Source organism: Pecten maximus, chromosome 7, assembly GCF_902652985.1.
Source record: "Pecten maximus chromosome 7, xPecMax1.1, whole genome shotgun sequence".
In the NCBI taxonomy this organism is placed as follows: domain Eukaryota; kingdom Metazoa; phylum Mollusca; class Bivalvia; order Pectinida; family Pectinidae; genus Pecten; species Pecten maximus.
This window is the reverse complement of record NC_047021.1, coordinates 46,302,196-46,313,913: the sequence shown is the minus strand read 5'-3', so window position 1 is coordinate 46,313,913 and position 11,718 is coordinate 46,302,196. Positions and strand designations below refer to the sequence as shown.

At 34.7% G+C, this 11,718-nt stretch overlaps 1 long non-coding RNA gene across 1 annotated transcript; it reads left to right on the top strand.

The window, feature by feature from the left end:
• The first annotated feature begins 444 nt into the window (after window positions 1–444).
• Window positions 445–9,053, top strand: LOC117330989. Its single transcript, XR_004533434.1, has 5 exons — window positions 445–585; window positions 1,375–1,462; window positions 5,657–5,757; window positions 7,972–8,196; window positions 8,831–9,053. It is a non-coding gene; the product is annotated as an uncharacterized LOC117330989 (long non-coding RNA).
• The last annotated feature ends 2,665 nt before the right edge of the window (window positions 9,054–11,718 follow it).

The window sequence follows — 11,718 nt, the reverse complement described above, 5'->3', positions numbered from 1 at the left end:
CTGATTTTAGTGTAACCCTATATTACAGTAGACACAGTCTCGTATTTTACGTGTTTCAGTATTACTCGATATAAATCCCCATCTTCCCGCATTTTCCTAATTGCAGTGTGAACCTTTACTGCTGTAGATAAAGTTTGCCATTATTTCTGTGTTACCCGAAGGTACATTGTATACAATTCCCCATTCTATTGATTTTATTATAACAAAATACCACAGCTTATGACCCTTTAGCTGGAGTGTTCGGTGTTAGTTGTGCGGTCGTTTCTCTGAAATTTGATTGTTTACTAACTTCAGGAAAGTGTCCTAGATATGCAAAAGCGAATCTTTAATTTACGTTAAATAAAACGGTATAAAGCGATCGGATAAAGATCGCCTTCTTGATAGTATAATTACGTGATTCAGTCTGTTACAAATATGAAAAACTGACATCTTCATTTTAGAGACGATTCTGTCGGAATATCACAAACTACAAACGCGGTATGAGGATGCTGTGCCCAAAGAAACACTGACTGAATTTGTGAACACGTACTTCTCAGATCCTGGAGATGAGTTCATACAATGGGCGCCTACGGATATACCTCGTATGTAAGTTCAGATTATAAAGGTACAGAAACAACAGTGAATTATAACAATGGTACATATGAACAGGTTATGCAAATATCACTGTCTCCCCCATGAATTGAACTCGGGATCTAAAGCTTACTTATCTTTCGCTCAACCCATCAAGCTCATTTCTCCTTTTCCAAGCAGAATATTGTATATTGTAGTTGTGCCGATTCGAATTTTAGTCTGATTTGGGAAACAACATAGAGGCTTTCTAAGTTTGACAGTTGTAGGAAATACTTGATATATCATTCCCAAGTTTCTTCATGTAGATTAAGGATGTAAAGGAGAAAGGCGAAGAAAGACAATGTAGAAACATATCAAAATACTGAATTAGGACCCAAAAACACAATTCATTTCGGACGAAAGGATCCTTCTAAGATCTCTTCTTGATTTTGCGTTAAAAGCTATATGACATGTCTGTTTAAGTGTCGTTAGATAGAATCAAATCGACTGCATTCTTCATTGACGGAATGAATAGGACCTGCAACAAGTAATATACAAAATGACTTTGAAACTTAACTCTCAATGAATCCAAACATGTCATTAGTATATGTTGGCAGATTATAATTCGCAAAATCCTACATGAGCTCCGTGCCAAATTGCACATGTTTTTCTGTGCATTGTCTGTAATTCCGACGGGCTGTTTTACCGGCTTACATGGAAATATCAGAAGAAGACATAATACACTATCTTTATATTTTGATATCTGGAGTAAATCGGAAATATAAGTCTTACAGGTGATCCATGACATGCTTTTAAATGTTGCAGACCATCATTCTTAGACAACGTCACAGATCCCTTACTTTATGACTTTGGATGGGATCTATGTAATATTTGGAAAGATCTCGGGCGAAAGGTCAGTGCTAAAATTTATCACCTGTATTAAGAAATGACACGATCGACAGAAATGGCGGTAACCAGTAACTGACAGGTTAAAAGTATCGAACAAACTTGTCGATTCAAAACAACAGATAATTCTTACATTAAACGAAACCAATCAAAATTGATAAAGCGAGAACAAAATACGAACAAAAATACAGATTTGTATTGAGACCCTTGGGAAAAATCACCTTCTTCTAATAAATTGTTTCCAAACAAGATTATAATATTGTCAATAAATGTATCAAGTTGTTCCAATGGTCTTATCAAATTGCATCTATCAATACTTTGTGTTGTTTTTTTCCTGTCGGTATTCGATAGATTATGACAGGGAAATCACGATAATGAGAACGAACCCCTCACAATCGAATGGACTTGTAAATGTAAGCATGGTATTTCAATTTCAAATAATTTTATTGACAAAAATACAAATGTCAAAGGGATTAGACATCAGGCATTGCCTATATAAGTCTTCTCCCTAAGAACAACACAGTGGTACAAAATACAGACATTCATTAACAGTACACATACTCAACACACAACAAAACAATAATAGTCATCTAAATTAAAATGTAAACAATTGAAGGGAGATAACTCCAATATGATTATCATAATTAAATGGGATTTAAATGGTGCAAGAAAATAAATATATAATTCAAAAATTTTTCATTAACATAATAACTTGAATAAATGATTCAATTTTTTTAGTTGTTGATTATATTTTGCAAATAAGTAGTGAAATTGTGGCCCCCTCCACATACAGATACAGGCCAAGGACTGTCCATTTCACTTTAAGTAGGCCATCCACTGATGAGGAAGGAGACACAACTACACAAAACAGTTAGCTTTTTAAAAGGAATCAAGGTTTATTTAGTATTTTCGTTTCAATGGGACATTGTTTTTATAAATTTATATTGGAGTTTCACTTCATGAGAGTAAAAAACAAACAAAGAAAAAAGGTAACATGTAAATAACAATTTGAAATGAATAATTCATAACAATATGTATTATATTATTCAGTCTATTATAGAAATGAAAATATTTAAATAATGAATGAATATACCCATTGGAAATCTCGAAATAGAATTTCTGTACATGTGTTTTGTTAAAATTTTAAAATTTAATTGTATCAAAAAAGTGATTATTGTTGATTAAATGAATCTTTTTGAGCTTGTGATAAAGTTAGAGACAGCAGATAGAATATTCGTATTTTCATTAATAGTACACAATTCACATCCATTCAAAAGGATATTTAAAGAGAAGTGGTTATGATTTTCATTATCATACATTATATTACTTATAGTATTATGTAAAATGACACGACAATTAGCGAAGTTAACACAATTAAAGAAGAAATGCGATGATGTTTCAGGACCATGACCACACGAGCATACAGCAGATTCAGCAAGGTGATCTTTATATAGATCATAGTTTAAATTACTACAACTATTCCTCAGTTGACAAAGAATAATATTAATATGACGATTACCACTGTATTTGAAAACTTCAGTGGTTTTAGACTTAATCAGCTGACTGGAAGAAATTAATTTCTTAAATTGTGAAAGAGATTGGATATTTTCAAGATTTGAAGCAATATTATTGAATTCATTAAGCATTGATGGGAAAAAAGAATTAAAGAAGTTAACTGTCCGACATAGTGGGGGATCAAATATTCTAGAACTACGTAAGGTATATCTGTCTAAAGAGGGGTCATGGATAAATGGTTCAATTATCTCTCTAAGATAATACGGAGTTTGATTATTAAAAATTTTGTACATCATAATTAACTTGTGTTGTTTTCGTCTCTGTTCAAGAGGAACCCATTCTAATTCAGTATACAACAAATGATGTGAGGTACCTCTGCGCAGTCCAGATATTATTCGTGCAGCTTCAAGCTGTACAGACTCGAGTAAATTTTTTAAGTATAATGAACAATTGTCCCAAACAACATCCGCATATTCAAGAATTGGCCTAATGTAAGAAATATAAATTGTTGTTAATGTTTTTCTATCAAGTTTATTTTTCATTAATTTTAAAATATTAAGTCTTTGGTGAGCCTTTTGATAAATATTATGAATATGGTCATTCCATTTGGCATCATCACTGAAAGTTAGGCCAAGATGTTTATGTATTCTTTCAGTCTTCACAGGTTCATTATAAAAATAAATATTAGGATGATCGATATTATGTTTGTTAGAGAAAATTATAGATTCTGTTTTATTTGGATTGAATTTTATATCCCATTTATTAGCCCATTTCTCAATATTATTCAAGTCTCTATTTAATTTTTGTGCCAATTCAACAGGATTATCATTATTTACTGCATACAAAGATGTATCATCAGCATATAATTTAATAAAATTGGTTACACAATCAACTATGTCATTTATATATAGTAAAAACATCATTGGACCGAGAACTGAGCCCTGTGGTACTCCTGCTTGTATAGATCTAAATGTTGAGACATATCCTTCTGTTAAGACTCTTTGCTTTCTACTTTCTAAGAAATTTTTAAACCAGTTGAAAAGTCTCCCTTTAATACCATATAATTGTAATTTATGTAAAAGACCTATATGCCAAACTCTATCAAACGCCTTGCTTATATCACAAAATACAAATCGTAGATCTTTACACTGATCAAGGCATCGAACTATATTATAATAAATTGATAAAAGCTGATTGACCGTAGAATCATTCAACATGAAGCCTGACTGATGTTTGGAAATAATATTATTATCTAAAAGGTAATTGAAAACATATTTAAAAATTATTTTTTCTATTAACTTGCTAAAACATGAAGTGATAGATATTGGTCTATAATTTGTTACATCATTTATGAGGCCTTTCCCTTTGTAAATAGCACTTATATTAGCAGTTTTCCAAGAAAGGGGGATAACTCCACTTTGAATTGTTTTATTAAAAAGTAAAGTCAGTGGGAGAGTGAGAGAAGATTCCAAATTTTTTATTATTTTAGGTACTATGCCATCTGGTCCTGCTGGTTTTTTCCCATTTAAAAGAAAGATTTGATCTCTGATGTCTTGCTCTGTAATTAATATGTAAGCATGGTAGATAGAGGAAGGAGTGAAGTTACTATCAAGAAATGGAAAATAAACAATTTGGATATATAAATCGTAGTTTATCATACAGATTACTTGTAAGCTAAAACTATCCCTTAGTATTTATTACCTATCAGCCATATGGTCGCCTTGGTAATAAGGATATAATATTTTTGAATTTATCATTCGATTCTCAAATCATATTCGGACAAGAACATCTTCCCCTAACTTGTGCCTCTCTCAATATCAATATATATCCTTTCTTCTACCTCATCTCCTTTCCCCCTCTCTATCTCCCTCCTCCCCTCTGTCTTGCCGCGGTGGCCGAGTGGTTAAGGTGTACCGACACTTTATCACTAGCCCTCCACCTCTGGGTTGCGAGTTCGAAACCTGCGTGGGGCAGTTGCCAGGTACTGACCGTAGGCCGGTGGTTTTTCTCCGGGTACTCCGGCTTTCCTCCACCTCCAAAACATGGCACGTCCTTAAATGACCCTGGCTGTTAATAGGACGTTAAACAAAAACAAACAAACAAACTGTCTTGCCTGCCCTACTACATCTTTCCTTTTGCCATCCCACTATTTTCCCGCTGTCCTGCTGTACTTCTCTCTCCACTTACTTCACATTAAGGTTTCCCTTTCTCGTTGGCTATAACAGTTTGACATTTTCTTGGTTTTGTATGGTCATTGTTCAAAATTTAAGAATAAATGACATGGGATATTATCGTTAAATATCGTGTTTTCTTTACACTCAACACACAGAAAATAAAAGAGTGATAAGAACTAAAAAATTCCGACAGAAGGTGACAAGATGACAAGTTTATTACAACAAGATAAAACACATATCAAAATATTTTAACAAAACCAACAAGAACATTTGACAAATCAGTAAGTTTGATAATATTTTTCTTTGGGATTATAAATATTACATAATCCCTATCATCTCTCAATTGAGATTAAGTTGAGGAATCGATAGAAAACCGCCACAGAGTTAGAAATAACTTCAACGCCGAAAAATCGCACACAAGTTCAGATGACTTCAACATGAAAATTCAACAATGTGAATAAGTATATATAAAAAGCCACAAGAAATCTTGCCTTTGCATATATTTACTTCAGATAAAGCCCGATTTGTTGAACAAGAGTGATAGATACTCTTTACTCTACTTGCCGAACCCCTTCATAGTACCCGGTGGGAGGTTTAGAGAGACATACTACTGGTACGTATCACATGACGTTTACAGAGACAAAGCATTGCATCATAAGGGGCATAAGGAGTTTAATTGCATCATAAGGGGCATAAGGAGTTTAATTGATCCGTGAACTTTCACCTTGAGGGAGGATAAGAGGGGATTTCCTACTGTTTAATAAAATGATGGTCATATTAATGGATATCTCGTGAGTAATTAAATATTGTTCATGTTAAGGGATACCTTATCAGTAATGAATGGATGTTCATGCTTAGGGATACCTGCTTGGTAATAAATGGATGTTTATGTGAAAGGATACATACTTGGCAATAAATGGATCTTTATGTGAAGGGAAACCTACTGGATAATAAAAGAGTGTTTAGTTTAAGGGATACCTACTCAGGATGTTCATATTAGGGGTATCCAACTCAGTAATGAATTGATGCTCACGAAAAGAGATATATTGTAAGTAATCAATTGGTGTTAATGTGAAGGGACACCTACTGGGTAATCAATTGGTGTTAATGTTAAGAGACACCTACTGGGTAATCAATTGGTGTTAATGTTAAGGGACACCTACTGGGTAATCAATTGGTGTTAATGTTAAGAGACACCTACTGGGTAATCAATTGGTGTTAATGTTAAGAGACACCTACTGGGTAATCAATTGGTGTTAATGTTAAGGGACACCTACTGGGTAATCAATTGGTGTTAATGTTAAGAGACACCTACTGGGTAATCAATTGGTGTTAATGTTAAGGAACACCTACTGGGTAATCAATTGGTGTTAATGTTAAGGGACACCTACTGGGTAATCAATTGGTGTTAATGTTAAGAGACACCTACTGGGTAATCAATTGGTGTTAATGTTAAGGAACACCTACTGGGTAATCAATTGGTGTTAATGTTAAGGAACACCTACTGGGTAATCAATTGGTGTTAATGTTAAGGGACACCTACTGGGTAATCAATTGGTGTTAATGTTAAGGAACACCTACTGGGTAATCAATTGGTGTCAATGTGAAGGGACACCTACTGGGTAATCAATTGGTGTTAATGTTAAGGAACACCTACTGGGTAATCAATTGGTGTTAATGTTAAGAGACACCTACTGGGTAATCAATTGGTGTTAATGTTAAGGAATACCTACTGGGTAATCAATTGGTGTTAATGTTAAGGAATACCTACTGGGTAATCAATTAGTGTTAATGTTAAGAGACACCTACTGGGTAATCAATTGGTGTTAATGTTAAGGAATACCTACTGGGTAATCAATTAGTGTTAATGTGAAGGGACACCTACTGGGTAATCAATTGGTGTTAATGTTAAGGAATACCTACTGGGTAATCAATTGGTGTTAATGTTAAGGAATACCTACTGGGTAATCAATTGGTGTTAATGTTAAGGAATACCTACTGGGTATATATTTTTAGCCCTGATTGTCTCTCAATTATTTGTAATTTTTATGATTAAATCCATTCCGCAGTATTAATTGTTTCAGGATGCAATAATTGATTGTTCGTGTCTTTTTGAAGCATGACAATCGGCCAAAAATGAAATAATTCAAAATATAGTACAGATTTTCTCAGCTTTTCTAGTGTATATGTACTGCATGCAAAAGAGATCTGAAGACACAATTTTATCCTCTTATGGCATATTCATTGCTCTCTCCATATATGAATTAGTGACTTCATTTTTAAATGGATATGAATCAAACTTTATATTTATATTCGTAAAATTCAAGTATAAGAATGCCTTGACAGAGTTCATGATTCAGGGTATTAAAGTCAAAATCATGGTTACAAGTACATGTATTAGTGGTAGAAAATCTTCGTCATCACTATCAGACTTCAATTCTAAACAGATTTTTGTCTCACATATTGTTCAATTGGGACCTAAGGGAATTTTTTTTTTATTTAATATTTTTGTACTTGCATTATACTTTTATTGACAAGACTAATTATTTCATCATGAAAACACCACTGGGAATCTTTTCACAGTCAATGTTTAAGTAAATAAATAGATTATTATCTAGTGTCTCTGTTACATCTTGAAAAAAAAAATTATAATCAGAAAATCTTCAATAAATTGTTTAATCTTTTGAAATGTATCTTCCCCTTAAGATGTGCAAGTTATCTCATTATTCCCTAATGTCTGCACCAAGAAAAATGGATAAACATGCACTTTTTAAAGTTGGACACCACATCATTTGAGAATTTGTATTGCTTGCTTTGTCTTGTCTAGGTGAAGGATCTGTACGAGAGGATATTTCCTGATAGTCTGCCATTTTATGTGCCCAGTAGACAAGTAACCATTTCCAACAGTGTAATACAGGCAGGACACTCATTTCTCTGCCGTGAAGAGTATGTGTCAAGGGAGACAACTCGGTCACTGTACCTCCTTCACCACCTCCTGGAGCGTATGGAAGCTGTGATGAAGTGCGTCCAGATGAACTGGATGCCCATTCTTGTAATTAAAAAGTATTCCACAGATACATGTATATGTCAATGTAGTCAGTTTAATTATTTAAAAATGGCTGAGTGATGTTAATAATTACGGTGATAGTGCTGTCATCATTGGTATTTATATTTGTGTAAGAGGATGCCATTTTTGTTTCCATATTAACTTTACCAATCTTTGAAGCAAGCTATATCAGTTCCAGCAAGCAGTCATTGATAAGTGTTTTCATCCATTTTGTGAGCGGTATAACATATATTATGATATAATGAATATCATATAATGCAATATGCAAATTTGAATTTGAGCCCAGTTGGGACCTCAGTCCTGTGGTAAGACCAGCCTGGTCCAGCTAACAAGTTATGTCAGTTCCAGCAGGAAGTCTTTTGATTAGGGCTATTCCATTAAGATATCTACCTGACTCCAGGACTCCAAAATAAATCACTTGTATCCATGGTTGGATTTCCTTCCTATTACTTCTACGTTTAATAAATTCTATAGTTGGTACCCCTTAACCAAACCTGGAGTGGGATAGATGTTTTACTGGAATAACCCATAATGTTTTCCTCCATTTTTGTGAATAGTATAACAAATATTAAGATATGATAAATATTGTAAATATTATAAATTTATAATTTGACACCAGGTGGGGCCTCAGTCCTGTGGTAAGACCAGCTTGGTCCAGCTACTGTCCAGTTTGACCGGCTATCACCTACATGTTCTAGCAATGAACTGTTCCATGGACACCACAGAACTACTGGGCAGATTTGAAGAGGTTTAGTACTCCAGTTATCCATTGTACAATCTGTCAATTTGTTATAAAGTTAATGCAGCAATATATTATAGTTTCCTATTGTAGGGACTGAAAACGAATTGTGCAGATTAGTAGATTCTGTTGTCATTAATTCAAACCAGTAAAGCCACATCCAGAGGTTTGATAATCTTTGCCTCATACCCTGGACAGGGATATCCACAGTTTTACTGAGGTGAGATTTCCTTATCTCTTACCCTGGACAGGGATATCCACAGTTTTACTGGGGTGAGATTTCCTTATCTCTTACTCTGGACAGGGATATCCACAGTTTTACTGGGGTGAGATTTCCTTATCTCACTCTAGGTAAAATATAAGCTACATATATATACTTTTTGCATGTTCTCAACACTTTCATTTTATCACATCAACAATACCATGATGTCACGGTGACTACACAATGACGTCATGTTGACAATTCAATCAGGCCACATCAACATTTCCTGGCATTGACAGCCCTGCAGGTAGGGAGTAAGAATTGTACCTGATGCCCCAATTGCATGATCGTAAGAGGCGACTAAATTTGGGATCTTATCTTTTCTCTTCTTTCTCAAGAACTTTTTCTTCCTAACGTCTCCCTTTACACTGCCTCACTTTTGGCCTTTAGTTGAGCGTTCGCCCCTGTGAGGAAGGCTTTGGGTTCTTTCCCTGGCAGAGACATACCAGAGTCTTTAAAAATGGTAGTTGCTGCTCCTGCTTAGCGCTCAGCATACAAGGAGTGGGACGACACCACACTAGAGGTATCGTCGTCAATACACTAGTAGTTCCCTCGTCACCACACAAGAGGTTCCGCTGTCACCACGCTAGAGGTTTCGTTGTCACCACACTAGATGTTCCGTTGTCACCACATTATAGGTTCGTTGTCACCACACTAGAGGTTCCGTTGTCACCACATTAGAGGTTCCGTGGTCACCACATTAGAGGTTCCGTGGTCACCACATTAGATATTCCGTTGTCACTACATTAGAGGATCCGTGGTCACCACACTAGAGGTTTCGTTGTCACCACAATAGAGGTTCCGTTGTCATTTCATTTCATTTCAACAAATTTTATTTCTCAAAGAAGATATTTCTGAAAGAAAAAGGATTGAACAACAGGCATAGCCTATGTAAGTTCTCTCCATTTAGTAACAATGAGTATATACATGTTAACATAATTCATATAATATATAATATATAATATAGTGAGATATCAGTTAAGTAGGGACAACTCTGAATCGAGTATAATTAGTCGATTTTATTTAATATATTTCATCCAGTTTATTTTTATAGAAAATTTTAAAATCCTGTAACCAAAACAGGATTCCCTCCGCCTGTGGGATACCGACCAGTAAAGTCCATAACAGCTAGGTAGCTGCTGGTCATCCACCCATAAGCTTTGGGGACCAGTCATGGATACAACATTCTGATTTTTAATTTGATAATGACAGTTAAGAAAGGCAAAATTAGTTAGATAATATATTTAGTGGATTCCGTAAGGTTGCATAGTTGGAGAGTGATTACTTGAATTTGATAGAAGTATGATTGAGAAATGATTATAAGAAAAATAATTAATATAGGGCACGACTATGAGCAATAGAAATATGTAAGCAGTAAATATGCAACCAATTTTAATCCACTAATTAATAAGGTTGTCCATACTATATTTCATCTAGTAAGTGTACTAATTCATAACATTCATACTATCATCATAATTATAATATAAAATAGAATAATATACGTCCATCGGATGGGGGGGGGGGGGGGGGGGGGGGGGGGGGGGGGCGCATGTAGTAAATAACTATAACTATATACTTCCTTGCAGGATAAATGTATATATATGGATGAAAGACGAGTATTTTCAATTTTAGGGTTCAGAATCTATTAGTATCTCTGATATATTCAGTAGTAGCTTCAAAGATAGATAAATTAGTTTGATGATCACACTCACCACAGCCTGATAAGAGTATGTCAAGGCTAAAGTGACTGTGATCTACATCAAACAATTTTTCTTTAAGGATATCTCGAGGTTCACTGTAGTTCCTACCACAGGCGCTTGCATAGAAAATGTTATTTTCATTTTTTTTTTTTTTTTATTTGACAGTGGTATGTGTAATCTGTTAAGCACAAGGCCGGAAACTCCGTCACGAGCGTAACGGCACCCCATCTCACTTCAATCGACTAAAAACACATTTATTCAAACTGACACGGTGCATACTATATACTACCGTCATCAGGAAACATTCATCTTTAACCTACCGTGTCACTCAATACGAATTGTTACATCCAAAACACAATAATCCGTGAAAACATTGCCGAATTCCTCGCTCTGAACGCTATTTTTCAAACGGCTCCCTCAGCCTGTCCAGATTCTTCATTTACATACGGGGTTGAAAGGTCATGTGATTATATAATCTGCTGCCGCCAGGTGCACTTTTGGGGGTCATCTCCGCGTGCATTTTGTCCGGAAAACGCTTCGGCTCGCTGAAGAGTTTTGTCTAATTTACGATTATTTGAAGACTTTAGTCAATGAATGATGATTTATAATCATAAATTATTTATCATTTTGAACGTGAGAGTACCATGCACCGTAAATGACAGTACACAGGAAAAGCAAACGAAATCAAGAATGCCTATTCTGCAATCACATTCGCGTAGTAGGCCTAGACATTTTATACTTGAAAATTAAAAAAAAAAAAAAAAAAAAAGAGGATAAATGGGAAATGGATTCGCATACTTTTGTCA